We start from the raw sequence: 27,140 nt of genomic DNA, 5'->3' as shown, positions 1-27,140 counted from the left end.
CAGAGGGGGAAAGGGGTTTGATTTGAAAAAAGTGAGGGAAGAGTTTTGATTGGGTGACATGAGAGATATGTGTGAAGAATTACAGCATTTCTGTGCTTTTGATAGCTGCAGACTCTGGAGTGCATACCTTTTGCTCTGCTGAAGACAAATTGGTGTGTTTCTGAGACTGTTTTGAAACTCATAAAGTATTTGCTAAGGTGAGAAAAGATTTCTTTAATTTAGATAGAGAATAGTGTGCTTTAAGGAGAAAATTATGAAGAAAGTTGTGTTTTTAAAATGTTGCTTTGTCTCAAGTGTTTTACAAATAGATTTTGTTTCTTTGAGAAATTGTAATTGGAGAAAATGTGAAGTATTAGTACTGACAGGGTGTTTTTGTGCATAGGAGCTGTGGAGTGTTTTCAAATTATGACTTGAAAATCGTTTTTGAGGAAAAGGAATGGTTTTAAAATTTATGACAAGGACATAATGGTGTATGCTTCTTTATAAGGCATTTGAGTGTCTCTGATGTTATTTTTCCCATTTTAATGTAAGACCTTTCCCTGTGGAGCAAATTGCTTGTAAATATGCTCCCACCTGTGCATGGCAAATTTAGATTTTGATTGTTTGCGTTACATAGCCATGTTAAAAGTGACCCAAACATGCTGCAAAGGCAATCAAAAAATGCTTTCATGTGTCTTAAGGACATTTTAAGTCATTTCCCCATGTGGAGTGTTTTCAAATTATGACTTGAAAATCGTTTTTGAGGAAAAGGAATGGTTTTAAAATTTATGACAAGGACATAATGGTGTATGCTTCTTTATAAGGCATTTCAGTGTCTCTGATGTTATTTTTCCCATATTAAATTAAAAGACCTTTCCCCGTGGAGCAAATTCCTTGTAAATATGCTCCCACCTGTGCATGGTAAATTTAGATTTTGATTGTTTGAGTTACATAGCCATGTTAAAAGTGACCCAAAAAAGTTGCAAAGGCTTTAAAAAAACACTTTCATGTGTCTTAAGGACATTTTAAGTCATTTCCCCGTGGGCAGTGTTTTCAAATTATGACTTGAAAATCGTTTTTGAGGTAAAGGAATGTTTTTAAAATTTATGTGCGCCATATGCCCCCAAATTTCTTTTTCAGGGGTGCAGCAGGGTGTTCTTGAGACACCCCTGCACCCTTGGAAAAATTCCTAATTTGCGATGAGCTAATTGCTAATCGCAAATTGCAACTTCATTCCTATGGGCCTCCTGGCCCATGGAAATGAATGGGTAATTTGCAATTAGCAATTTGCTCATCGCAAATTAGGAATGGTAAAGAATCGCTATTTATTCCTTAAAATTCGCTATTTAGGAAATGCAAAATAGTTTGATGATACATATGGTGGTTCATCTCTAACAAGATAAGAAGCTTAGGGATAGATTTATGATGACTGGCGCAATGAAGTGGACATCACTTACTTCATTGGTAGGCCTTTACATGTATTATCTCCTCTGTATTCTTCAACAAGCGTAACTTTGATCTGCAACCCTGAGTAGGCCTCACCTTAAACAAACCTCTGGATAGGCCACACCTTATCGTCATCCTGAATTAATCATTTAAAATGCTAGGGACAGATTTATGATAGGTGTATGCCTCTTTTGCGCCACTGTGCGTCACTTTTGTGATGCAGCGGCGGTGCAAAAGATTTGCTATGAGGCGACAAAATTACAAATTGATGCATTTAGGCAGATGTGTCATGCTGTAAAAAAAACGTGCCACATGAAACCGATGCAGCAGTGATGCAAAAGATGCACCATGTTGCAAGACAGGCCTCACTTGGGGCCATATGTATCAAGCTAATTAGCATTCGCAAAGACCGAAATTCTGCGAATTTCGGCCTTTGCGAATGCTAATTAGACAAATGGTATGTATCAAACAAGTTTGATGCAAAATAAGGAATAGCAAAATTTGCTATTCCTTATTTTGCGATTGCACTTAAGGATTTGCAAATTTTGCGATTCCTTAAATGCAATGTATCAAACAAAAAATATGCAAAAAATGCCATTAAGGATTTGCAAATTACCACCAACTTCTAGTTGGTGGTAATTTGCAAATTCTTTTCAAAAAGCTTTTTTTCCAAAAAACAAAAGGTGCCATATGACGCCCATACATGCCCTTAGGGCATGTATGTGCGCCATATGCCCCCAAATTTCTTTTTCAGGGGTGCAGCAGGGTGTTCTTGAGACACCCCTGCACCCTTGGAAAAATTCCTAATTTGCGATGAGCTAATTGCTAATCGCAAATTGCACCTTCATTCCTATGGGCCTCCTGGCCCATGGAAATGAATGGGTAATTTGCAATTAGCAATTTGCTCATCGGAAATTAGGAATGGTAAAGAATCGCTATTTAATACCGATTTTGTACATACATACCGTTTTGCATTTCCTAAATAGCGATTCCTTGAAATTCGCTATTTAGGAAATGCAAAATAGTTTGATGATACATATGGCGGTTCATCTCCAACAAGATAAGAAGCTTAGGGATAGATTTATGATGACTGGCACATCACCAGGGATGTGCCAGTCATCCTGCGCCGCTGTCCCGCCACCCATGGTGTGCTGCATTTACAATGCGGCGCACCATGGGGCAAAAACGGCACAGATGCGTGACGCATCTGTGCCGTAAAGGTGGCGCATTGCTGGAGTTGTATCGCAAGTGCGATGCAGCTCCAGCAAGGCTCAGGGGTGCCCCATCTCCACAATGCTGCGTCAAGACCTATGCCTGCTTCAAGCAGGCGCAGGGTTTTGACGCAGCTTTGTCCTATCTGATTGTAAATGCGGCACACCATGGGTGGCATAGCAGCGGTGCACGTTAACTGGTGCATCCCTGGGGATGTGCCAGTTAACATAAATCTGCCCCTTTACATTTAAGTATGTGCAGGGGACACAGAGTCGGTGAGGCTTATCCAAGGTTAAGAAGAGATGAGTCCTGTTCACTGAAAAATTGGACATAGGCTTCACCTCCTCAGCATCGCTGGACATGGCTAAATAATAGCTGCAAAATGTTACTCTTGTTAAACAATTTTACTATTATAATCTCTGAGATTTGTCTCTTACTCTGCAACATCTCATTGTTGTTATCTTTCTTTAAAGATAAAGACAACATCAACATGAGCGACAATCAGCAATCAGTTGATTTCGACCTCATCATTGAACTCGTAATTGAAACATCAGTGGATGTTGATCCCTTGGATGATTTAAATCCTGAGGATGAAGAAGAACGTGATGAGGATGCAGATTTGTCAGAATTGTATGACATAGGATGGGAAGCTGACGTGCTTGAGCCTATGGAACTATAAACATTTATTTTAAAAATTTATAATAAATGAAAAGTAAAAATGTAAACCGTTTCATTTAAAAATAAAGACACCTTCAAAAACAGGTTATGTGTAGTGTCTTCAATAAAATATTAAAATATGCTCATAAAATTAGATCAGATTCACATATAAAACAGCACAGGTAAAATGAATATAAATTCCATTTCTTTTCTGCTATTTCTGTATTCTAAATTTGCCAAGCACTAAAAAATCTTCTATGTAAAAATGTCAAGTAGTGTGTTAAGTTTTTGATGACTGTTATTGATTTACTGTTTGGTAATAGTGGTTAATAACATTTTTTATTATATTTTACCACAGATTCAACTGCAGATCATTTCAAGATTTCAGCATGCCAACCAAAGAAAGACTGAGAAAGGCTGCAAAACGTCAAAGACAGCAGGTGAATGAAAAAAAGCAGCAGTCCTCTGACAAAAAGATTTGTCAAGTCACCAAGAAAGCACCGGGTAAGAGTACAAAAACATTCATAAGAAATATCTGTAGTAAAAAAAATATTACTACAGAAAATGTTTCAGTCCAGAAAAAGAGAAGCAATCCAACGGAAAGGAAAGGCCTCTGAAAAATGTTACTGCTAGAGCAAGAGATAACTCTGTGCATGATAGTAGAAGGAAACAACAGTTTAGGGACATTCGTAAACGAATGTTCCGCAACAGGATAATTGGCAATTTGTTAAAAAATATTAAGAAAGGTCAACAGAAAGTGGTTTTTTATAAGAGAAAAAAAATAGTTGAGAAAGTTATTGATCAGGCATTTGAAATTAAACGTAAGTTATTTATTTTGATAATCAATAGAATTAGGAAGCTAAACAAGGCAATTTATGATTTCAAAAGAAATAGTAGATGGAAGAGAATAGTTAATCGTAGTAATTTTTGTGAAGTTTTTTCTGGAGAATGGATGCATAGTTCAAGCTGTGAGGCATTTTTTAATGAGGAGAGTTATTTCCAGGATAATGATTTGGTGCATGCAGTTGACACCAGTGGTCGAGCTTATGAAGTGAAAGATGGTTGTCCAGTTGAAAAAGAAAAACTTGTGACAACAGAGACAGAAGAGGTGTTAGGTAATGAGGTTTTAGGAAGACGTCCTAAGGGTCCTGTGTACACCTGGAAGTGTAGTAGTATTTGCAGTGTGCGACAGGATTCCATCAATTTGCTTTGTGATTTTGTACGGTCATTTAATAAGAAAAGTTTGAAGCAGAAAATGAAGTTGTTGCAAGAATTAGATCCTTGCAGAGTGAGAGAAGTGACAGGTTTGCATGGTCATTCACTGGCTTGTCTTTCCAGGAGAGTATGCCAGAGTGTTTTTCATCATTTCAGGATGCTAGCAGTGCATCATAATAAAGTGAGGAAATTAGTTAGAATGTTGTATTATGCTAAGAGTCCAGCAATTATGCTTAAACAATTATGCGCTGCTCTTTTGCATGGTTCTGAAATAGATGTGAAGAATATATGTGAAGAAATTGAGTTTTGTTACTTTGGAAGTAAAGAGGAGAATGTTGAAATTGACCAAGAAGAAGAGGGTAATGTGGAAGATAGTGTACAGGTTTCCAGTACAGATAATTTCCAGAGGGAAATTGCGACGTTTGAGGTGAAATCAAGTGAGAGGCCAAATTTCACTTGTGTGTGTTGTCGACGCGTTTATTATAAGAATCGGACTAAGTTAGTGGATTTATATGCAAAAAGTGAAAGGGAAAATAATAGTGAATGGAAGGATTTCACAACATACTTGATGGTAGAAAATTGTTTTGATTTGGGATTGGATCAACGTGTGTGTACTTATTGTTGTAACAAATTAAATCAAAACCAGATGCCTGCTAGAGCAGTTCATAATAATCTGGAATTGGTTGAGATTCCTTCTGAATTGAAGGATTTAAATACTTATGAATCTATTTTGATTCAAAGTATCCATCCCTTTCAGGCTATTGTAAGAATGGAGCCAAAGACAGGGAAATTGCCTCCATCAGATTTACAGAGAGGATTAAAGGGAAGAGTTGTTTATTTGCCTCTAGATTTGAAGAAAAACATTAACACAATTGGAGTAGAAAAAGTGGAAGAGGAACCTCTGGTTATCTTAGTTAATGGGGTTCCGACAAAGAATAAGAAAATATGGCAAGATTTAGTGGATGTTAGGAAAGTTAAAAAGGCAACATTGTATTTGAAAAATAATAATAAATACTATAATAATGTATATGTTGCAGAAGAGGAAGTAAGTGAGGAAGAGGATAGCGATTTGTGTGCTGGTCAAATTGAGAAAGTAGAACCCTGTACTAGTGAAGAAATATATGAACATTATAGTGTTCATCCTTTGCATTCCAAGGAAGTCATGGGGAATGCTATTGAGTTGTTTCAAATGAAACAAGCCAAAGGGAGTCCCATTAGTGTTTGGGAGGAAAGTTTGGAAGCTCAGTGTTTCCCACAGCTTTTTCCAACAGGTCAGGGAGGAAGATATGATGAGCGACCTCATCAAATTCCTGCTTCTGAATACCGGACTTTGCGATTGTATGCAGGAGATGCTAGGTTTCGACAATGCATTCCCTATTTGTTTCATCTCCTGTTTGAAAGCGATCTGTCTGGACTGTCATATGCAGTGAACCACATCTTGAAAAGTGGTATACACATGCAAAACATCTCGGCAAGTGACTTTATGGATAAAGTCAATGTCCCAGACAGTATTTTGGATTCTCACCTGATTAATCTCATGGCGTGTCAGCGTGGTACTAATGAGTACTGGTACGGTCGTCATGGTGATTTAAAATGTATGCTGAGGAACTTAGGAACTCCCACATGGTTCCTCACTCTGAGCTGTGCCGAGTATGGCTGGGAAGACTTACTTGAATTTCTACGAGAGGCAAATGGAAACATCAAAAACATCGAATTCAAGACACCCGGAGAACTGTGCTCTTTGGATCCAGTCAATGTATGCAGGTACTTCAATCATAGATTTGAAGCTATGATGTCTTTCATCATGAATAAGAAGAATCCACCTCTTGGAGAGGTGTTGGATTTCTTCTGGAGAAAGGAGTACCAAGCAAGAGGTGCTCCTCATATTCATATGCTGCTGTGGATCAAGGATGCACCTAAATTTGGAACGGATCCAGAAGACTCAGTGATGAGTTTCATACAACAGTATTCTACGTGTGCTGTTCCAAACGCAAAGGAGAAGAAAAGCCTAAGAGAAAAAGTTCTACGTTTCCAAAGTCATCGATGTGGAAAGTACTGTCGTCGTAAATTAAGAAACAAGGACAAGTTCTACACCAAATGTCGTTTCGGCTTTCCACGACCGGTGATTTCTAAAGGAAGAGTAAACAGTTTGATGTCTTCGCTGCGACATAATGTGATGAAGAAATCACCTAAAAACACATACAATTTGAAGAGGAACGAAGAGTCCAAGTACATCAACGACTACAACCCGGTGATTTTGTCCATGTGGAATGCTAACATGGATATACAGTTTGTGGCTGATAACTGTATGGCTGTGGCTCGGTATGTGACATCTTACATCACCAAAAAAGAGAAGACAGAATTGAAGGATATGTGGGAGGACATTTCCCATGAAAAGAGCCTCAGTAAGAAGTTGTACAGTTTCAGTCTGAAGATGTTGTCGCATCGAGAAATCGGAGCTTACGAATGTTCTGACCGGTTGTCTTCAGCAAGTCTCTATGCCAAATCCAGGAGTATCGTTTGGGCGAGTCTTGGTCTTGCTGCAACGCGTAATCGAGTTCTGAAACCTGTGCGGGAAATTGAGTATTTGGCGGAAAAGGAGCCAAACAGTACCGACATTTTGCAGACCAACATATTGGATACATATTATCCAAATCGAAGCAGTCACCTCGAGAATGTTTGTCTGTATGAGGTTCTTCAAAATTACATATTCAAGAGGAACATCAAAGAAGATACTGAGAAAGGAGTGTATTCTGTAATAGGAAGTGAGGGATGTCTGGTCAAGCAAAGAAAATGCCACTTGGTAAACCATCGAAAATTGAGTGGCGAATCTCCTGAAAAAAAGGAGTTTTTCTATTTAGCACTTTTGCAACTTTTCAAGCCTTGGCGTGCAGAAGAGGAACTGCTTGGAGATTTCCTCTGTTACGAAGACTCTTTCAATGCTGCCAAGGAGACCATAGAATGTCCTGCTTTTCCCAAATATGTAGAAATGTTGAATGCGGAAATTGAGCAGGAAGCAACGATTGCAGCCGAGATTGCCAGAGACAGTTCTCAGGACAGTCAGAGTTCTGCTTCATTGAGTCAGGATCCACTAGGAGGACCTGTTATCGAAAATGAAGCTGCCACTGCTATGAATGAAGTGGAAAGAGCCATGGCACATGCTCAGGAGGATGCGGTTAACTTAGAAGAGTTGGAAAGACAACTCAACGTTGAGCAGAGGAAAATATATGACGAAGTTACCATGCAAATTGATCATGGATTAAGTCATGAGAAGAAAGAGTGCTCATGTACGTCGTTGAAGCCTGTCCGACTGTACGTGAGTGGAGAAGCGGGAACTGGAAAAAGTTTCCTTATTAAAGCAATTTCATGTTATTTGCAGGAAAGGACTGAGTCATCGCTGTCTTGTGTTGTCACCGCTCCAACTGGACTGGCAGCACATAACATTAAAGGGATTACTTTACATCGTTTACTGATGCTGCCAGTGGAGCATGACAACAAATTACAATATCACAAGCTATCTGGAGATGCTTGTTGTGAAGTTTCAAGAATCTTGAGGAAAATAAAACTTCTTATCATTGACGAAGTAAGCATGGTTTCCAATGTCATGCTTGCCTTTGTGCATTTGAGAATGCAAGAAGTTCTCAAAACAGAGTATGATGTGTTATTTGGTGGCAAACACATCATTGTTTTCGGAGATCTTCCGCAGCTGACACCAGTGAAAGGGCAACCTGTGTTCAAAATGCTCACGCATGAAGATACCAGGAAGTGCCTAGGGAGCATTGGCAACGTCAATATATGGTTAAACTTCAATTATGCTGAACTGCATGAAAATATGCGTCAGGCGAAGGATGAAGTTTACAAGACTATTCTACAAGATGTTAGAATTGGAAAAGTGACCGAGCATGGGAAAGAAGCTTTACATGCACGATTACTGTCAAATTTATATCCAGAACAAGATGTTGTGCCTGAGAATATTTTTCAGAAAATTACTGAGAAGAAATCTGGAATATGTTTGATGCCAACTCTTGCAGAATGTGCCAAATTCAACAACAAAATGTTGCATTTATAAAAGCAAGAGATTGTGAAACTGGAAGCTATTGACAGAGTAGAGCATATGGGATCAACAAATATTTTGTCTGAGAATTTGAAAACAAAATTGGATTCATTAGAGAAGACTATATCTAAAACTGCAGGTTTTGAAAAGACTCTGAATGTGTGCTTGAACTGCCGTATAATTTTAAGAAGGAATTTACATGTTGAAAGAGGTCTGGTAAATGGATCAATGGGTAATGTTGTTGATTTTGTAAAATACAGAAATAGAGATGGAATTGAATTTTTAAAAATTAAATTTGATGGCATTGAGGAAGTACAGCTAATTGGTCGTTGTTCTGCTAGATTTTTGCTTGTAAAAGACTTATATGTTCGCCGTAAGCAGTTTCCTGTTTGCTTGGCATATGCGGTGACAATCCATAAATCGCAAGGTTTAAGTGTAGACAGTGCATTGGTGAATATTGGCAGTTCTGTGTTCAAGGAGGGTATGGCATATGTGGCATTGTCACGAGTTAGAACTTTATCGGGATTGTACTTGATTGAGTGTGAAGTCACAAACATTTGTGCGGATCTAGATTGTGTTAAGGAATACAATAGGTTAAGAAGAGAGTATGCGCCACATTTGCCTCAATATCCTTTGTTTGAGAAACGTGTGGTAGGCCGGAAACGAAGAAATGTGACCAATACTGGGGAGGTTGTAGCAAAAAGACGAAAAGTCGATGAACCTGAAATTATAAGCAGAAACACAAAGGATTCTGTTGAAGATGTTGTTGGTTTTCAATTTGAAAACAGTTCTGGTGTCAACTGCTATGCTAATGTAGTGGTTAATGTTTTGTTTTCTCTAGAAAATGTAAAAGAAGAGATTGTGGTCAATTCTGATCAAAGATTTTGCAGTTTGTTAAATTCTGTGTTAGAGAAATGTAGCACTGATAGAACAAAAATAGAAAGTGTGTCTGAAATTCGAAATCTGTTAGACAGATGTTCAGGCCAAACACAATTCTCTCAAAATATTCAGCAAGATTGTCAGGAGTTTTTAATGTATATGCTTGATGTATTGCATGCTGAAGGTGTAGATGTAGATCACCTGTTTGGGCTTTCTTATCAATGGCAGCATGACTGCGAGAACTGTAGGGTATCAAGTACTACTAGTGTAGACTCAGAAAGATTTATATATTTAACTTTGCCAGACAGTAAATCAGTCTCTTTTAATAAACTAGTAAAAGCAGCTGATCACAACATGGAGTGTAGCCAATGTAAATCTGAAATGATGTCCACATTATTTATACGAACATATGGCCAGTATGTTATTTTAATGTTCCAACGATGTAGGCCTGATGGAACAAAATTGACAACTTTAATTAAAAATTTTGTGGCTTCACAGTTGTCAATATCAGGAAGGACTTTTGTAACTGCAGCAATTATATATCATGACGGTCCTTCAATAACATCAGGACATTACACAGCTTATTTAAAGTCTAGAAATGGCTGGTCATTCTGCAATGATTCTGTTTTAATTTTCAAAAAAAAATTGCCGTATGACCTTAAAAACTCTTACCTGGTGTTTTTAAAACCAAAATTTTAGGGAAAGAATCTCGGGATGTGCTCTGAGGAATTTCAAGAAGTTCTAATGGCTCCTACACAATTTGGCCTTGAGGATAAGTGTAGTACAGAGACATAACTTCTTACCATAACACTGGACGTCATGGAGAAATAACTGCACTTTGAATGAATTCAGAAAAACAGTTTCTTTTTATAAGCAAATTGAAGCAGCCAATCAAAACATGGAGTAGAGGGAATGTAAGTCTGCAATGCTGTCTACTGTTTTATATTGCTTTGTGATTAAAAGTGATGTAGAGAATTAAATAATTGTAGTAGTCATAGAGATAGTGTAAGTCTGCTTCATAGTAAGCAGTATCAGTGTCATAGGAAATGTAGAACATGACTGAGCAAGAAGGGGAAGATATTACTAGTCCAGGATTGTGAAAATGATCTTCAACATTTTAATTGTGAAAGTTGCGGAAATACAACATGACGGGATTGGCTTACAAGAATTCTAAGAGTTATAAATGGCTCTGACATGATTTGGCCTTGTGGAAACGTGTGGTAGAGAGCAAGAAGTCATTTATTGTATGTAACATGTTTTTCAAAACGATGGAGGTTTTCTTTCAGAAAGTGGCGGTCTGAAAGTAATAACAGCACAACAGAGTGTAAGCTGTTCCTAGGACATCCTTCGACGTCATGGAAAGTAAGTTAACTTTAAGGAGTTCTGAATTCTGATTTGTTATGTTGTATGGGTTTTTTAAACACAATCATTTTGATTGTGTTTTTTTTTCCCCGCTGTTATATGATGAATACCTTCAAGTCACTGTTTTTAGTGAAATTTGATACATTCTGAGAACAGCAAAAATAAACCATTTAACATGCATAATTAATTCTGTACTGTTTGCATTTATGATGTACATTTAGAACTGTGTAGGAGGCATGGAGAAGGAGAGGCTTCTGTAAGTGTCAAAGTTGTTGCATACAGTGCTCATATTCTACGTAGTCTTTCATATGATAGACTACATTTCCACAATGAGATACCTAAGCAAAGGAAACACAGGTGATATGATTGTGGAATGAGCAAAAAAAATTGCACGTTTTTCAATTATATTACCTGTGTTTCCTAACATTACACATCACATTGTGTAGATGAGGTTTAGGCCTGTTCCTGGAGACAGAGGAGGTCTGACATTTGTTCAAGAGTGCAGTGGACATGACTCACTTCGTTGGTAGGCCTCCACATGTATTATCTCCTCTGTATTCTTCAACAAACCTAAATTCCATCTGCAACCCTGAGTAGGACTTACCTGAAACAAATCTGTGGATAGGTTACACCTTATTGGCATCTTGAAACAATCATTTAAAATGTTAGGGTCAGATTTATGGTGGCCGTGCGCCTCTTTTGCTCCATTGTGGGTCACTTTTGTGTAAAAGATGCACCATGTTGCAAGATAAGTTTCAGTTCATCTCCAGCAAGATACCATCAGTTTAAAATGTATATAATTAGCACTGTGTAGGGGGCATGCAGAAGCTGAAGCTTTTGTAGTGTCAAAGTTGTTGCATGCAGTGCTGCACTTCTGGGTACTGTTTAATATGCTGCACTACATCTGCACTATGAGATACCTAAGCAAAGGCAACACAGGTGATGTGATTGTGAAATGAGGAAAAGAAACTCCACATTTTTCAATTACATCACCTGTGTTTCCTAAGTTTACGAATGACATTGTGCAGATGAAGTTTAGGTCTGTCCACGGACACAGAAGAGGTCTGGCCTTTGTTCAAGAGTGAAGTGGACATGACTTACTTCATTGGTAGGCCTTCACATGTATTATCTCCTCTGTATTCTTCAACAAGCATAAATTTGATATGCAATCCTGAGTAGGCCTCACCTTAAACAAACCTCTGGAGAGGCCACACCTTATCGTCATCCTGAATCAATCATTTCAAATGTTAGGGACAGATTTATGATAGGTGTATGCCTCTTTTGCGCCACTGTGCGTCACTTTTGTAATGCAGCGGCGGTGCAAAAGATTTGCTATGAGGCGACAAAATTACAAATTGATGCATCTAGGCAGATGTGTCATGCTGTAAAAAACCCGTGCCACATGAAACCGATGCAGCAGTGATGCAAAAGATGCACCATGTTGCAAGACAGGCCTGACTTCATCTCCAACAAGATAAGAAGCTAAGTCTTCTGTAAATGTCAAAATTGTTGTATATACTGCCCAACTTCTATGTACTCTTTGATATGGTAGACTCCATCTGCACTATTAGATACCTAACCAAAGGCAACACAGGTGATGTGATTGTGAAATGAGGAAAAGAAACTCCACATTTTTCAATTACATCACCTGTGTTTCCTAAGTTTATGAATGACATTGTGCAGATGAAGTTTAGGTCTGTCCACGGACACAGAAGAGGTCTGGCCTTTGTTCAAGAGTGAAGTGGACATGACTTACTTCATTGGTAGGCCTTCACATGTATTATGTCCTCTGTTCTCTTCAACAACTCGAAATTTCATTTGGAACCCTGAGTAGGCCTCACCTCAAACAAACCTCTGGATAGGACACATCTTATTGGCACCTGAAACAATAATTTAAAATGTTAGTGTCTTGCGACACTTTTGTGAGACAACAGCAGTGCAAAAGATGCACCATGTTTTAAGATAGGCCTCACTTCATCTGCATCAAGATACTGTTAGTTTAAAATGTATACCTTTAGGACTGTGTAGGGGGCCTGGAGAAGCAGAAGCTTCTGTAAGTGTCAAAGTTGTTGAAAAACTGTTTGTCCTTCAATCTTTTCCCTTGTCTTTTCTAATTTTTAAATACATGTTTTAATATTTTTCAAATGTTTGTTCTCTCTTTCACAGATTGAAAGTATAAAAACAAAAAGTGAGTAAGTTAACGACAATTATAAGGTAAATGTTTTGTACTCTTTTCGTTACATTTCTATCACATTCACCTACTAGTAGTTCGACAGCTTCATTTCTTTAACCCTCAGTTTCTTGCCTTTGCTACTTCCCTCATTCCTTTCTCTATTACCTACTTACTCTACTCCTTCCACTCCTTTTCTCAGTCCCTCTCTTCTCATAGTTCCTCACTCTTGTTCACTCACTCCGTCTCTATTACTCTTAGTGTCTTTGACTGATCACTCTTTCACTACTTGTTCATTATGCTTTTTCTGTGTAGTTGAAGCACACTAAGGGGCATATTATGAACACAGCCAATAAAATTATTGCTGTTTTTATTGGCAGAAAACTGTTGCAAAAGTGGTTTTAGCGGCAGTTTTCCACCGCAAAAGCGGCTTTAGCGACACATTTCTGCCGATAAAAGCTGCAAAACTTTTATTGCCTATGTTGATGATATGGCTCTATGTTATTTACATTTCTTTGCTGTTTCAATTAATCTTTTTCTGTTATTTTTTCTTTTCTGTTTTCTGTTTTTTCTCTCTGTTATTCCACATGTTTTAATCTTATTTTGAACATTCACTCACATTCTCCAAGAAACTCTTCTTTGTTATTGTTCTACTCTCTTTTTTTTCTTTCACTTCCTTATCTATTTTGTTTTTCACAATTATACCCTTTTCCATCTTTTCTTCGGTAAATAGATCTATTAAACAGTATCTCTGGTTTACTCCCTATAGCTGTCTTTCTTTTAACATTACTCTCTGTTTACTTCCCTTATACTTACTCTTCTTTTTTTTTTTTTTTTTTTGGTTCGCTCCCGGTTCGCGAACCGGGAAGCGAACGGGGAAGCGAACTAAAAGAAATAGAGCTTGCCAGAGTGCTAAACATTCTAGCAATTTTTTTTGAAAGGGGAGGTAGTCCTGAAAAGAACTTTTTTTTTAATGTTTTTGTTGTTTTATATATATTTTTTTTTTTTTGAACATTTTTTGGTTTTTTTGTATTTTTTGAACAGTTTTATGTTTTTTTTTGTTTTTGATGGAGGGGAAACAACAAAAAACAGGCATTGAAAAGGGCTCAACAGGAGCAAAAAAAAAAATTACTGTCTGGGGCGGTTAGGGCAATTGTGATTTTCATAAGCTAGGTTGATTAAGGTAATGCTCATGTTACCACATGACAGCAATGCACCGCAATACAAACAGGTAAATTTGATATGAGCAAAGTTCTCCTGAATGTTTGGCACGGTTTCCCGTGCCTCTGCTCCTGTCAACGATATCTGTGATGTTGACCTGGCCACAGGAGTTGTTGTTGGGTTATCCTGCATGTCACGCATCTCTGCCTGGCTGTAGTTCAATGGATGCCACCTGTTCATGTGACGATGCATTGTATAGTTACCGAAGCTATACTTTTTATCAGTGCCTCTAGATAACTGGTCTTTACAAATGAGGCAGGTGACATACCTAGCATTTACTTTCTTCTGCCCTCGAGGGAGTGAAAAAAACTGCCAAATAAAACTGGCTTTCCGATGGGAAACCCGGGGCACCTCTTGTAAGAACTGTGGTCCTTCTGTCTCCTCTTCCTCTAGTTCATCCTCTTCCTCCTCTGTGTTGCTGATGAACTGGGGAGGTGGTCCTCTCTTCCCATGAGGAGGTGGAGGTGGTGGTGGGGGTGCACCAGCTGAAGCAACTAATGAAGCCATTGCTCAACTATCAAAAAAGGTCTTCCTCTCACAAAGATGAAAGTCAGAGTGAGGAAAGAAGGAGGGGTTTTCATCATTTGGGAAAAACAATAGTTCTAAACCTATGAAAAGTGTTATTTTTAGGTCACCTGACCTAGCCTTACATCATTATGAAACCAAAAGTGAAATGAACCAATGAAAAGTTTTATTAACAAGTCACATGACCTCTTACGCTTAAGTTACGCGCTGCGGAACGTGCCCCGGATCGCTTCCGGGTCGCTGCGCTTCGCGCCTCGGTTCGCGCTCCGGAGCACTTCCGGGTGCGCTAACGCGGCGCGTCATAAGACGCATTACGCGGCAACGCGATATGTCGCGCTTTCGCGACACGCCGCGGATCGCTTCCGGGGAGCTGCGCTTCGCGTCTCAGTTCGCGTACTGGAACACTTCCGGGTGCGCTAACGCGGCGCGTCATAAGACGCATTACGCGACAACGTGATACGTCGCGCTTCCGCGACGCGTCACGATGTTGATTTCTAACGCGGCAGTTGCGCAAACGGAACGTTTACCGGTTCGCGGACTGGGTCGCGGCATCAAGATGAGCTAACGGGAAGCTTCCCGGTTCGCGAACCGGGAGCGAACAAAAAAAAAATATTAAAAAAAAAAATTATTAATAAACATATAAAATATATTTTTGGATTTAAACAAGAATACATTTTACAGCTACAGATATTAGCTTTTAAAAAACCAATGAAATTCACTGAAAAAACCATAGGTTATAGACCATATATAGTTAGGAATTAGCATTTACAAAACCTTGAAAATTCACTGAAAAAACCATAGGTTATAGACCATATATAGTTAGGAATTAGCATTTAAAAACCTTATTTTACTCACACAAAACCATTGAAATTCCATATATAGTTAGTTGTACTAACTATATATCGCGCACCCGCAATCCACTGCTGATCATGTCACATATTACATCATTCATGACATGGTCAGTGACATCACTGATGACATCACTGATGACATCTCAAATGACATCACTGATGACATCACTGATGACATCTCAAATGACATCACTGATGACATCACTGATGACAACATCCAGTGACTGTATGTTTCTGTAAAGTTAAAATATATCTTACATATTGAAGAATGAGTGGATGTATAAGTGTCTGAACAAAGGATTTAGTAGGTGCATGACTGACTGTATGAGTGAGTGATTAAATGTGTCTCACTGAGTGCATGGGTTAGTGACTAAACTGTCTTAATTTGTGCATCATTATGTCTGTTGTTCTGTAAACTGCTGCATGTGTTGATCAGTAGCTATATGATTAACTATATGGGTTATTGATTGGTTGCCCAAGTATTTGTATGGGAGACTGAGAGTGTTTATGGGTGGCTGGGAGGTGTATGACTCTCTGCATAGATGTGTGAGCAGTTGATTCACTAGGTGTATGGGTTCAAAAGTGCATGTGGAAACATCTGTATGGGCGGTTGACTGTGTGCATGAGTGCATTGGTGAGTGAATGGATATCTCAGTGCTACATGTCAAAGTAAGTACATATGTAAAACACAGTACATGTGAGAGTTGACATATATAAATAACTGTGCATAAGAGCCAGTGAATGTGTGAGTGGCTGTATGGATCATTGTGAACGTGTATCCAGGATTGTATAAGTGAGTAAATATGTGTTAGTATATGTTTCAATAAGTAAGGTGTGTATAACTGTATAGTTGAGGAAATGGAGGTGTGATTGATTCTTTGCATGACTGACTAGGTGTGTGAGTAACTCCATGGATGAGTGACAGTCTGTGAGTGTCTGTTTTCACTGAGTGTATATAAAGTTATATTAGAGTCTGAAGAGGTTCATCGTATTATCACATGAATGATGTCATCAGTGATGTGATCAGTAATGTCAAATGAGATGTCATCAGTGATGTCATCAGTGATGTCATTTGAGATGTCATCAGTGATGTCATTTGAGATGTCATCAGTGATGTCATCAGTGATGTCATCAGTGATGTCATTTGAGATGTCATCAGTGATGTCATCAGTGATGTCATTTGAGATGTCATCAGTGATGTCATCAGTGATGTCACTGACCATGTCATGAATGATGTAATATGTGACATGATCAGCAGTGGATTGCGGGTGCGCGATATATAGTTAGTACAACTAACTATATATGGAATTTCAATGGTTTTGTGTGAGTAAAATAAGGTTTTTTAAATGCTAATTCCTAACTATATATGGTCAATAACCTATGGTTTTTTCAGTGAATTTTCAAGGTTTTGTAAATGCTAATTCCTAACTATATATGGTCTATAACCTATGGTTTTTTCAGTGAATATATATATATATATATATATATATATATATATATATATATATATATATATATATAATCCTTCAAATGGTTTTTAGTTTTTATATTGAAAGGTAAACGAATAAAGAAGTCTTCTATATTTATAGCTGAAGTATGTGGTTCCACTTTGTGACATCATCATGCTCATGTTTTGAGTACACATTCACAGTGAACAGTTAATAAAGCACCTTTGCAATGGCCCAGCGGCTTGCTCTATTTCTGTTATGCAGTTCTAGGTTGGCCATCAATGAATTCTGGTGGCATTTGCACTTCATCTTCTTCACTATTCATTGGTCCCAATTGCCACATGGGTGGCGGGTTAGGGACCTGCTGTTTTCTTTCTACCCACCCACATATCCAAGGGAACATATTTATCTGGATGAGCCATATTGAGTCCATATAGGGAAATGTTTAGGATGCATTGTTAACTTGAATTTAGGGGTGGGGAAGGGATCCTCTATACCAAATATCGCACCAGTGTGGTGTACAGGCAGGGAACATATCTTTTGCTGTCCTTGTTTCTACGTTTTGTTATGCTGATTAAATTTAAGTATTTGTACATGTAAGCTTCTTGACTCAGTCAAATAACACACTATCATTAGATTCAGTGGGAGTTTAAGCTAGATTAAAATCACTAATTAAAAGTCCTTATTTGCGGTATTGTTCTGAAAAGGGTTGACTAGTTCCATGGTTTTATATAATGGCACATAATTCCAAGGCTTTTTTTACAGCCACAAGGAAAGCTCAAAACACCTTCAGCAGGGCACAGCATCCTGCTAGTATTGTATTAAGAAAATGAATACACTTAAGTTGTATTTTCATATTCAGAGATTTTAAATGGCTCTGTTTGGATGGGTTGCTTGTGTGGTAACCCCAGAACTAACTGAGAATTACAAAGGCCGCCATAAGAACAAGCTGGAGTGATTAAATCAGTTGGACTGGCGAAGCCAGAGAGACAAAGGGACAGATTTACAAACCCCTTGTGTTGCCCTTGTGCCACGCAGGGTGACGCAAGGTAACGCAAGGGCTTCAGTGAGGTTTACTAAGCCACTTAAAGCCAACTTGCATGGCTTGGTAAATTCAAAGTGATGCCAGACCTCACAAATCACTGCCTTAAGCTACTTTGCGTAAGGAAGGTGTTCCATGAGTGGAATGTGGGCGTTTCCACCCATTCACCCATGGATTTTGGCAGAATTCCAGATTCCCAGATTTATATGGGGTAGTAAGCCTGGAAGTGCGTCAATATACTATGTTATCCTCACAGAGGCGTAGCGGGGAGAAAGATCTTTATTTCTCCTTGTTATTTTATCTTTCAACTTAAAAAGCTGCCTAGCATCAACGCAGGTATGGTGCAAGGGTTCCTGTGTTGCAGGGATAATTATGTTTGTGCAGGAAGGGACACCTTCCAGCACAAAAACAACCATTAAATTCCGTTTTGCTTCTTCTATGTGTGCTGCAGAATGCAGCACATATTGAAAAAGCAAAAAAAGAGGAGAAATAAAATGATTTCTCCTTGTTACGCCACATTAACGCCTCCTTTTGAAAGGCTTTAGTATTTAGCATTGCCTCATATTTATAGATCCTTGTACATCTGGAGCAGTGTCAAAAAGATATGGGTGTTGATGGTAACCCCCACAGTAACACCCATTGCAAGCCCCTTTGCCTCAGAAAACTGAGTTGCTGAGGGCCATATTTACAAGGGTGTGCTAAGCCACGCAAAGTGTATTTAGAGCGGCCTTTAAACTTTGGGTTTACATAGAGCGCCACCATAGGTAAAAAAAAGTGATGCGCTGGTTATGCGATGGGCTTTTAAATATGCCCACCGGGGTGCCAGCGCTGTGAGGAAGCAGGAATGCGCCATATCTTAGTAAGCTGCTCTCTCCATTTGACAGAGCACAGCTGCATTGCGTTGTGTCAAATGTTAGTAAATCTGTTCCAGAGTTCATATAATCTAGCCTTGATAGGATTAATGAATTTGCTATGGGGATGTGGTGGTGATCTTTCACAAAAGGAAGGATCCTTTTTCCAGCACACTCAGCTTAACAAGGCAACTGCTGGCCATATCGGCCGCCTGGATATCCAAAGAGTAGGAAGAATCTAGGTAGATTCCCATATTTCCTAAAATACAATATTTGCAGGTTTTGGATGCGGGCCCAAGAGAGCTAGCCAGGGGGTGTTATTCCACTGATTGACACCAGGGGTGCATTGTCCAGTAGAATCCTTGCCAAAGTCAAGACAAGTGCATGGAAAGGGAGGCTGCAGGGTCTGGCACATCTCAAGGGAAGGGGGGAGCTGGTAAGAAAGCACACAGTGAGTGAACAAGCCAGGATCATCTCATGGAGAAGGACAGAGGTACTTGGTCCTGTCCCTGCAACACTGCCCGAGCCTGCCCCTACTGCAAAGTTTGGGCAGGGCTAAATGTTTGTGAACACTTCAATTTGCTCATCTGTAGTACATTTTGGCAATGATCAAATTCTGTTTGTAAATAAACACATCTGTAAAAAAAAATATATCCAAGAAGTGTGCATGTGAAAGTTGAGAAAAAGTATTTCAAATTTGATACCATTATGACTAAGGGAGGATGTTTTTTACTCCTTGTGTTCACATGGGTACCAAAGCATTCCAAACAAGTGTAATTAAACGTATGGGATCAGGATTAAATATTGGGCCTGTTTATCGAAGTTAAATACAGTAAACAGCTTCTGCGCGAAGTTTCCTGAAGTCATCAATGTTTCAAAGGCACATACATTTATTTTCTGGGGAGCCTGGAGTTTACGGAAAAAGATTATAGTGAGAGAAAAAAATTAACCCTGGGAAACTCTGAGAAAGCCTGCGATTATACAAGACATTCATCCTGAAACGGATTCTTGTACAATCCTATGTTGTGCACACAACAAAAAAATCTGAGCCCACTTCTTACAGCGGAAAACAAAACTCAGCTCGGGCTATACATCTGTGAGTTGTGAAACAAAGGTTTGTTTGTGTGCCTCAATCACTCTTGCCCATGAAAGCAGACACTTACTTGAAAAACTTTTCAGGGCAACACTCTAAACCAACATCCTGGTATAAATTTGCAAAACTCAATACAGGGCTGATTGTCTCTGGAGTGGACGCAGGCCGCATACGAATAGCTCTTTCTGAAACGTAACGTCCTTTGCATGGCTCAGTGGCTAATGTACAATAAATCAACAAAGGAGGGCTTCAATGCAGCCATTGGGCAGCAGCAAGGCCACTGTTATTTTATCTTTTTACAGTATTTAATTGGAAGCTTTCCCTCCTGAAACTTTAGCCAGCTTCCAAATTACCAGACTCTGTAAAGACATTGATAAAATGACATTTTTTTTCCAGCATTGTCGTTTTATTTATTTATTTTTTTGCAAGAGAGCAAGTTTTGTGGCCGTAGAATAAAGTTACAAGTGTCTAGCGTTTTGCTGCCGGAGAATGAAATTAGATGCTGAATGGGGTGGGTGGGAAAGGCTGGGAAAATGCAAAGTTGGCAGTAGTAGTGGGTCAGTGTGGTGCACGCGCTGCCTGCTTACTGCACCAGGTGTCCTCTGCATTCAAATGATACCATTATTCATGGACCGGGGAAGAGCATTAGCCCCCACCGCCTCCTAAAAAACAAATAATTTGCAAGTGAATAAAGATATGACCCTGGAAATATAACTCCCCATTAGGGTTTCCCAAAAGCAGAACAAGAGCTCCATTGTGGCCAACTTATGTTTATTTATCACGTTTTTTGGAAGAAGAAACCTTCTACCCCGACGTCGGCGTTAATAGAAAACTTGTATAGCTCCGGCCTTGCATTAAATGTACAGCATCCATTATGCTTAGCAAACAGCGAATTGTAAATCGTAGAACAGATCTCTGTGAACAGAGTGGCTAATGTTCCCTCTGTGAGTAAAAGGTAGCTATAAAATGTACAAAACGTGCCCTTTTTTTTATTAGTTTACATATTTAGGGCTTTTAAAGCAAAGGGTGACTCCCCTCTTTTCATTTTACCAATTAACAGAGAAGTTATGGCTTGCATTTATTGAGCAACAATTATTTGCTTCTGCTCTATCCAAAGATAAGGCGCAGCCGTGATGTCTCTTGTTTAACACATATTATTTGGGTGTGAATAAGGTGACTGTAAATAGCTCCTTCCACTGAGGGGCGTGATGTGTGTGATCTATACCAATTAGGTTTATTGTGCGATTTTTTGCCCATGTAACAATATATCATATATCCATATGAAATTAATATACCGTATCAGACTTAGCAAGTTGCCACAATAATGCACTTGTCCTCAGTAACACTCCAACGTATCTCTTGTTTCTTTTCTACCGCTGCAAGATGTACATGTCCACAGCCATCTTCATGCAGCATTGTTCAATATATGACGTTATGGGGTCCATCAACACAGCAAGCTTTCATGGCACTGCCAGGTGAGAAGCAATCAAACCTCATGTCCACGGTAACATACCAAGCACCAGATATGGCTATATGTCAATGTTATGCCTCATTTGTCTGTGATGAAGTGCCACTTATGTATGTAAGTTACAGAAACAAATGTCTTGGTCTTTAAGATAGTATGGGGCTTATTTACAAGTCCCTTGCACCACTTTTCCATAATTTTTAACAAGGAAAAAGTCACGTTAAGTGGCACAAGGGGCTTTTAAATAGGCCCCTATGTCTCTACACCCTCTCAAGTTTCACATTTCCAGCTGTCATTTTCCTTCCTATGCAGCATCTGTGGATGGTCAGTGTGATAATTATGGCAATGCATCTGTGAGAGAATATGACTTGCTATTTGGAAATATTCCCCCATCTCATGTGAGTTGCCATCTCCATGCCACTGAAGTCAAGATAGCCTGGCTGATGACAGGTGATACCCCGAAACCGCTCTGTTAGTAATGGGGCTCTCTAGTTGGCAGAGGTATGCACTTTGTACAAGTAGGGAACCTTCCGTCTAGTCAGGGTAATGGGATTACGTTGTATCCTGCTCTTCTATATGCAATGCTATTTTACCACCAGTGGAATGTTGCTGTGATGATGCTGTTCAGAATTTTGGGAATCTGTTAGAGAAGTCACAGTTGAGTGGGCTGAGCAGCATGCTGGCTGCTCCTGGTGGGGCTTGTACTACTCATCTTTGTATCCTGTAACCTTCTTCAATAATCCGCCTGAAACTCATCACGTCTACCTGGAGTCAATCATTACAAATTAATGGCGACGAGTAAACTCATCACGTCTACCTGGAGTCAATCACTACAGATTACACTTACAAAATAACCCCTGCTCACCCCCTTGGTAGCTTGGCACGAGCAGTCAGGCTTATCTCAGAGGCAATGTGAAAAGCATTTACACATAATACACACACAGTAACACAGTGAAAACACTACAAAAGGACACCCCAGCAGTTTTAGAAACATAGGCAATATCTATCTGTGTAAAACAATAACAAAACATGCAGTAATCAAGATACAAATATTGCAATAATAGACTTTAAATTAACCCTGGGCGTCCGATTCGGCTACGCCCACGGAGTAGGCGTAGTGTTGCCTTCTACGCATTTTGCGTAGACAGCGTAGCCGGCAACACTACGCCCACTCCATGAGCGTAGCCGAGTCGGCCGCCACCCGCCTCCCTCCCGCCCTCCCCTAGATACATTATTTAAGCAACTACCCTGAATAAAACAATTTTAAAGCACTTACCTTGTCCGGGGCTCGTCCGGGGCTCCCTCTTTGAATAGCGTCCTTTCCTGGAAACAAATGCGCATGCGCGGTCGCCCGCGCATGCGCATTTCTTGGGAGAAATGCGCATGCGCGGCCGCCCGCGCATGCGCATTGGTATCCAGGAAAGGACGCTATGCAAAGAGGGAGCCCCGGACGAGCCCCGGACAAGGTAAGTGCTTTAAAATTGTTTTATTCAGGGTAGTTGCTTAAATAATGTACGTAGGGGAGACCGGGAGGGAGGTGCGTAGTGGGGCTACGCGGAGTGCGGGAGTGGGCGTAGCTTCTTGCCCACTCCGCGTAGCTCCGCGGAGCCCCACTACGCCCACTACGCCCAGGGCCACTTTAAATACAGTTCCTTGACGTCGATAGCTCTGTCCAAGGCTATAACGGGGTTGTGAACAAACAAATCCAACAGTTCAGGCCAAACTCAGCATAACCGGCCAGATACAGTGTCGTGAAGACATGCAAACAGTACCTTGGAAATGCAAGGTGTAGTGGACGTTGAAATGAGCTCTGAAGTGGCGTGACTGTCAGTTCCGGAGGTCAGTGCAGGAGTCATCAGGCCCTTGAAGTCTCACAGTTGTTGCAGATTAAAATCTGTGGGGTTGAAATCAGGAGCACCGGCAGGTGTTGGGGCTGCAGTGCAAAGTGGAGCGGTGTGGCGTGCGTTGACCTCAGGTAACTGTGTAGGCAGCGCTTGGTGACTGTGTCCAACAGAGTCAGTTAGACCAGAGACTTGGTGTGAAATGGGACGGTGTTTGTCGCAGTGCTGGCGGGTCACGGTGGAAGGAGCGATGGTGTCGTTGCTGAAGTGCTCTCATAGGTCGATGATCTGGAGTCGATGGTGCCGGCATCGGTGGACCAAGGCTGCCTTGGGGTCCAGAGGCCCAACAATGTCTATTTCCACCCTCTCAAAAGGGGTGCCCTCAACTGGAAACGGTTGGAGAGGAGCCTTACACTCCTACTCTTACCACTTGCCTGGCAAGTTTGGCAAGACCTACAGTGTGCATCAGACTGACTTCTCATTTGCGTCCAAAAGAAGTAGGTGACAAACCTGTCAAAGGATTTGCCCCACCACAGATGTCCTGCCAAAGGCACGTTGTGAGCCAGACCCGGTAGGAAGGTCCTGAAGCTCTGAGGTACCACCAGCACACAGGCTGACCCAGGCTCAGTGATCTTAGGCTTGCTTTATAGGAGACCATTCTTCCAATAGATAAAATGTAATCCAGACTGATCACCAGCTGTCTGATTTGTAACTTTCTGCTGCAGACCACCCAGAGAAGGGCTAACTCTCTGCTCCCTGCAGAACACTTCCCTGGTAGGACCTCCTCTTGCTGCCAATGGGTCATCTCAGATAAGTCCCCCAGTTCAGCCACTTGTTTCCCATATAGGTTCTGGTGTGTCCCTCTCGGGGTTAGCCTCCTCCTGTACTGCAGGAACTTCAGGAGCAGGTTTCCCGTGTCCCTTGCCCTTTCTCTTGTCAGGCACCTCAGCCACTGTTTCATGCTCCAGGTCCTTCTGATCGCCCTTTCTGGTTGCCATGGACCGAGTAGTCACACATGCCCACTCAGGCAACTCAAGCCTCTCCAAGTGAGACCCAAGCTCCAAATCCTTCAAAGGACTGCTCCAGGTCGTTACCTAGCAGAAAATCTAGGCTTAGATTTTGCTAAAAGTAAGTCCATTTATTCAACAGTTGTGAAAGGGTAAAATTTGAACAGATGTGATCCCTTATGGAAGGCATGAGATCATCACAAGCAAATGAAGGTAAGAAGAACACCACTCCAGAGGTGCACCCTAGTCCCTTGTTTCTTCTTAAATCCAAGAATTTTCCCATTCATCATTGCATTGGTCTTCCGGTATTATTATTATTATTATTCATCTTCAACCATGGCTTTGCTACTCACTGTTTAAATTTTACATTCTCTCAATCCAGTCTAGTCATCACCATTGAAACCATACATCAATCCATATATACAACCATGCAAACATGGCTCTTAGTCTCAATGAACCTTTCACCAACATACATATACCCATCCGTGCATTCTTTCTTTTACCCATCAAACCCAACAAGGATTCCTTTCACCCACCCAGGCAGGCATCCTTTCTTTCACCTGTATACCCTTCACCCGTCCTTCACCCACCCATGCATCCTATCACCCATCTATATGCATCCTTTCACCTACTCATCCTTATCTTCCAATCATATTACATTTCACCCGTCCTTTCTCCTTCCATCCTTCTTTTCCTTTTCCATCAACCCATCATAGTTAAAGGTCTTCAATTTATGAAACTTTGTCTGCTGAATTGCAAATAGAAAAGACCACCAGTACTCAAATCCAGCTTTATATGTAAAGAGGAGTGTATTCACCTGTTTACAAGTCAACAGTACATCCTTGCAGTGAGTATAAAATGAATTGTCAGCAAGCAAGCAATACCACTTACCACCGCCTGCCACTGCTGCTCGCTTACCCACTACCGCTGCCACATCTGCAGACTTGCTGGTGCCGTCACTTCTGGCCCCAGCACTGGTGGTCAGTGCTGCTAGAAAAACATTACACATTTTTCAGATGTCAGGTACGCCTCCCCCATATTAGTTTTTTTATAGTAAAGGACAACCACACAAATCACAACAATTTGGTTACAGTATCTTCTATCAAAAATATCAATTGGGGCATTTTGTTGTGGTAATTGTTGAAAAGCCTCAAGACAAACTGTAATGGAGTGGTAGAGATATTGATAAATCTGAGTTTTAGAAATGAAATAAAAGAGTGGGCATCTGGACATATGGTCTTCATTGGCAAATGCAACGGAACTGTCCTCCTCATACTTCCTTCCAGCCATGGTGCACGGTCATCAGTTTACCAACTGCTGCTAATAATACTAGGCCCATGCTAAGAGACTCAACTTTTAGGTGTCCAACTTGATCATGGCCACTCTCTTGTTTTACTAGTTGAGCATGAGCACATAACAGAAAGCCTTCTCATCTCAACAAAAATGCTTAGAATAGGGGCATGCAATCTTCATGGCAGAGTAGTAGTACATGATCAATAAGTTCTCTGAGTGTGTACAGTACCACCACTAGGCAGTCCACAAAATATATAAGGGGCAAGGAAAGATGACTGACAAAGCAGAAGAAGGGAAGCTTCAGACAAACTAGTACAGAGACAGTTTCAAGTAAAGTATAGAAGCTTGAAATATAGAAAATAAACATGTAAATATGATAATGCAGGTATAAGGGCAATTTAGAAACAGGTAGATCGAAGAGGATTTGGAAAAAAATTAGGAAACGGGTAGAAATAATAATTCTAAATAAGGAGCGGTAAAAGTTAGGGAAATAAATATTAATGTTAAGATCCGCAGGACTTACTGAGGCCATCAGAGCCATTGGATGAGGAACTGTTGGTCAACTGGGAGGCACCTCCAGCTCCCTCACCCACGCCAGCCCTCTTCTAGCCCTGAATGCTCATGTATGACATAAAGACAAAAACAGATTGGTGGTAAATAAATAATCTCTCTAAAAATATTTTTTGCAGGAAAAGGCAATCACAATAACATTGAACCTTTCTAAATCTGATCGACTAGTAGTATCACGTACCGCCCTATCCTATTCCAACTTTCCTAAACCTATGTAGCCTTATTCTAAATTTAGTACACTACATTTTGGAATTACTAAGAAATTGCAGCGAATGATGTTTGCATCTTCTCATCTCATTCGCTCAATCCCCTTTGACGGGCCATTTCACTAAGTCTGCATTTTTCTCTGAGTTTAAATGCATCGATGGACGCATGCATATACAACAAAGCGGTTGCTTGCCACTGTACAAACTACAGAAAAAGGCTCTAAGAACTGAAGTGAGCGGATACGTTCCACTAAATTACTAATACTCCTAACTTCCACTAGTATCCTAGTGACAGGACAAGGGAAGCTCTGCATTACTTCTTACATAATCAGCCCCAGCAAGCGCTGACAAGTGTAATTAGGTAGCACCGAGCAGCTGACTAGCATAACAATAACATACTATTTTTAAACTCAACTTACCTGCGTGTGAGCACTGGCAACATGCTTGGTATTTGGGAAAAAAATATTAGAAATAGCATACAGAACACAAGTAATAGTAATATTAATAATAACTCACTGAGCCCCGCAACTTCCACTAATAGCAGGCCCAGCAGATCCTGGTCTCGGTTCAAAACTTCAGACCAACGGTGCTTTAGCTGCTCTGGGTGCGCCAGGCCTGACAGTGGCAGTACACTGCTGGGCACACCCTCGTCCAATGCTGCTGGTGCTCCATCAGTCCGTACCCGTACCCGGGCCTGCCGCCTGCTGCCAAGGTGGAGGGGACGTGGTACTGGTGCCACTGCCTCTGAAAACA

The 27,140-nt window shown here is 40.3% G+C and overlaps 1 long non-coding RNA gene across 1 annotated transcript in view; it reads left to right on the top strand.

Annotated features, from left to right (window-relative positions):
• LOC144827387 (uncharacterized) overlaps positions 1-27,140 on the top strand; it is a 152,145-nt gene that overhangs the window by 77,212 nt on the left and 47,793 nt on the right. The window contains exon 2 of the long non-coding RNA XR_013610166.1: positions 21,389-21,480. This is a non-coding gene — a long non-coding RNA (uncharacterized LOC144827387). The remainder of the gene's footprint in view (positions 1-21,388; positions 21,481-27,140) is intronic.

Source organism: Lissotriton helveticus, chromosome 4_1 (genome assembly GCF_964261635.1).
Source record: "Lissotriton helveticus chromosome 4_1, aLisHel1.1, whole genome shotgun sequence".
In the NCBI taxonomy this organism is placed as follows: domain Eukaryota; kingdom Metazoa; phylum Chordata; class Amphibia; order Caudata; family Salamandridae; genus Lissotriton; species Lissotriton helveticus.
This window is presented reverse-complemented; position numbering and strand designations above follow the sequence as displayed.